Raw genomic sequence first — 4301 nt, 5'->3', positions numbered from 1 at the left:
ATCGAGAAAATGACACTGAACATTTTTTTAAAAACCTCCAAACCACTAGTATTCTTTTTTTTTTTTTGTCTTGCTCTGTGTTGGCTATGCTACAAACAGACTTGGTGACATGGCAACTGACTGACAACAATACCACTAATGTATCAGCATTACATGCAGAAACATGAAATCAATTCCAAAACAAAACATTCAGACCATTACAGTTTTCAATGATACTGCTCAGAGATTATTGATAAGTGATCATCTCACCTGGATATTTCTAGTTATTCTGGTGTTGATAATTAGTGGCGAAGCACTGTATCCCCTTTTCTTTAACATATTTAGTGCATTTACAACTTGACAGGTAAACTTGATAAAGTAAAAAAAATTGCCTAACCAATTTCTGATGCAGAAAGTTTGAAAGACTACTGACAAACTCCTTTTGTATCTGATCTGTACATATGAAATGGTACCAAACATTCAGTTAAATTGCTCTTGTTTGTTTTTACGCAAGGTAACCCAAATACCCATTTTTGTACTATATGTATATAGTAGGCCTGCATAGTTGTTAGCAACTTCTTTGGCTTCCTACTTTCTTTCTTGTAAACATTCTACCTATTCTAAGCTCAAATCTTACAGAAACACCATGGATGTTGTCACTGAAGTTGAAAAACAAACACTGCCAGTTCTTAAAGAAAATACATTTCATTTTAATTCAATTTCTGGATGCAATGAAAATGTAAAGATGTATCTCTTTACATTTTTACGTAATGCATATTTTCAAGAAGACAGATGATGCAAATAAACATAATCTTTAAACTCTGTATTTGTATTAAATGCACTTTACCTGTTACAACATATGGATGTAAGACCACACTACAAAATATTACATCAAAAATGAATCCTACAGGTGAAGCGAGGAGCCATCAAACAAAAATACTCCAACCAAATCCAGAGCAGCAGCCTTCATTTTTAAGATAGACTCCTGGCAGGATAATTTTGTTTAGTTAACAGTAATGTGTGGGATTTTTCAAGAATCCATTGTAAATTTACATAAACATTTTTACATTGCCTCATGATAGGTTTTTTTTTTTTTACCACATGTCAGAGCTTAATTCTGTTAAGGTTTCTTAGTTTGGAAAGCTAGAATAATCGGAGAGGATGGAGCTAACAATAAGAAGAGGACTGCGGCCATGAAGATTGTGCAACATAAGTGACAGACAAGACAAGAGGCTCATTTGATCTCAAATTACCCATTACATCTCTGCTGATGGATCGGCAGTCCTGTCCTGTGTGATGTTGTTACAGCACCCTGAAAAATAATAGAAAAGTATATATAATGGCTAATCCATAACATCAAACACCAGCAAACCCTAGCTTGTTATTCTTGTAAACTTTTAATTTTGAGAGTGGCAGACCGGTACTCACGTTTTATGAAGTAGACAACAGCACTCAGAAACAGGAGAGCAGCCATGCCAATGAAGATGTATCTCAATAGTGAAACGTCTGCATATTTAATAAAAATTATTTTTTATTGGACAAAGTGGCTTATTTCATGTTTTTAGCTTTTTCAGAGTGTATAAGCATTGCTGCATACACCTGAACTGACTAATGTTTTGAATAGGTAAAAAAAACTGAAAGACAAAAATAACACTTTCTTTCTTCACATAACTCCACTTCAGAATTGATATTCTTCATTTTGCCAGATCAGAGTATTTTAGATCACTAATGACGATGGAGTCTGAGGCCTGGTTTGGAAAGGCTTTCATTGGACTCCAGGAATTGTACATGCCCAAAATGATAGATGAACCAGGTCCACTTCAGTCAGGTGAGCCCAGGTCACTCACTTAAGGTCATTTGATTAAAAAGTAACAATGTAGGAGCACAGAAGACACCGTAATAAACAATAATAGACCATAGATTGTTCACAAAAGTCTTCATCATACAATTCGTTTTGTGACTACTAACCCAAACAGGAAAATAAAAACTAGAAATATTTTAAAACTAAACTAAAACTTGCCATTCTTTTCAAACAACTTCTAAATTATTTTAAGCCATGTTAAAAATGATTTAGGAGATTTGTTGTGTTGGTTATCTTTAGATGTGAAAAGCTACAACTATCCAATTCTGATGCCNTGTGACCTGTAAGGGCACATTTGCACTCTAATGATGGGAAGCTACTGGATTGTAGCCACGGCTGACCAGGGGCAGTCGGACAGGAATGAGGCTGTCATTTTGTGCCTTCAGCCTTTCTGATCACCACCAGAACAAAACATGTGTGTCTTGCCCTGGGAAAAAATGGGAAAGAATAGACTTACAAGCTGCACCCTGTTTCTAATCAGCAACCTGTTCTTTATCAAGTAATCAAACTCAGCATCATTCTCTGTCACTCCCTGCTGGATTCTTCTGTTATTCACCTGGTTTCCTGGTTCTCCTCTTCTCTGTCCTGCCTGCTGCATCACATTTATGGTTTTTCAGTCCACTCTGTTTCTGTTCATTCATAGTTTTGATTCTGTTGAATCTTGAAAAATTTTACATGTTCATCAGAGTTTCACTTTTTGAATAGAATAACTGAATACATAAACTTTACAAGTTATTTTACGTTATGGAGATATATCTTCAAAGTGATGTTTTTAAAGAGAAAAAGGAGTAAAATAAAGTCGATGAGTTGTGTTTAGAAGAATACAACAGCTTGTTCAGGGTGAGCTGTGGTTGATTCTAGGGTGTCTCAGTTTTGGCAGACTGCTCCTTTAAATAACACACAGTTCCTCATCATGTGACTTTAGAAATGTGCTGTTATTCTTTTTAGTCAGTATCATATGTTTGTCTGTCAGCCTCTACTCAAATTCTTATTACCTAATGATTGAATTCTTCAAATATTTGTGGATGCCTCACATTTAACTTTTACAGATCCAAATCACGTTTATTACTTTAAGATTGCAGTAAGTTCTCATCAGTAATGAAACCGGTTTCTGGTTGTTTTCTTTTCCTTTGTTCTCCATTTTCTATTTTTAACACGTCTTGCTTTCAGTTTTGTGTCCTCTGACACCAGATCAAGACACATCTATACAGTTTTTAATCTACACTTAAGTTTCACTTAAACATATATTTTTATGCTTGGAATTTAACTGATCCAAGTTTTATCTCCACCCTCAGTGGGGAAAGACACAATCAGTGTAGAAGTAACTTGAAACAGTTTTAGATTGTTCTGAATGACAATAGAACCATTCAAAACTTGGGGTAATGTTTCCTGTAATTCAACGCTTTATTGTCTGCAAAAACTCTTTTCTAAAACTTGAACAACTTTTTGTACAGGGACAATTAGTGAGTATGCAGTTTAGGAAGTACGGCATAGAGTAGTTTGTAACGCCCATTCCCAGTTTTTACTTTTGGTTAGGTTTAAATAAGAAGGAGAGATCATGTTTAAAGTTCTAAGTTTAAAATAAAAAACTCAGTAGAAGTGCAACAGTCTTTAAGAATCGACATTTCAAAACAATTTAACAGTGTATGACATCATACAACATTGTTTTTCAATCAGGCTTCAGATTTCACTGGTGGGCAAATTGGTTCTGCAAGGCAGAATCTTTTCTTTATTGGTATTTTTTTAATTTGAACAAGATTCATTTTCCACAATATGCACAATATGGCAAATCTTTATATAAACTAAAAAGTTGTGTGGCAAGAATCGAGCCTTGGGGTGCACCTGTGTTAAAATGATATAAAATTGCAAATGTAAACCTATTATTCTCTTTCTTATTTTATTCTGAAACTATTCCAAAGCAATGTGTTCTTTTATTTATGGATATGTTTCACTTCTACCAACAGAATAATTTGTTAGAAACTCTTCTCTGTGATTCAGTTGCTTTCTGTGTGTTTTTAAAACTCATACAAATCACAAAATATGTTGCTTTGACTTTTTATAAGATTAAAAAAAAGTCATCATCATCATCAAGTTCACATGTTGAAACAGTAATAACATTTAATACGGTTAAATCTTGTACTTTAAGCATCATTGCTATTGTATTGCCACTCCCTGATCCTCACTACAGGTAACGTGAAGCAATGTGAAACTGGTTGAGATTTTCTGTGTGCAGTGGACACATTTTTGTGTGACAACTCGTTCATCAGCTTCTGCTTTAAATGTGGCAGACAGAACTTGTTTATTTACGGTGACGTGGCATCCTCAGGGTTTGTGTTACTTTTGGTTTTGTCAAGTCATTTTGTCCTGTTCATGATATGATACAGAATGATGTGTTGCAGTACATACACCCTCCCAAACAAGATTTCTACCAGAGGCCACCATCTGATCAGTGGCTTTGGTG

This window comes from Poecilia latipinna, unplaced genomic scaffold (assembly GCF_001443285.1).
Source record: "Poecilia latipinna isolate Pla-1442-1.1 unplaced genomic scaffold, P_latipinna-1.0 Scaffold1693, whole genome shotgun sequence".
NCBI classification, from domain to species: domain Eukaryota; kingdom Metazoa; phylum Chordata; class Actinopteri; order Cyprinodontiformes; family Poeciliidae; genus Poecilia; species Poecilia latipinna.
Note: the sequence above shows the minus strand (reverse complement) of the source record.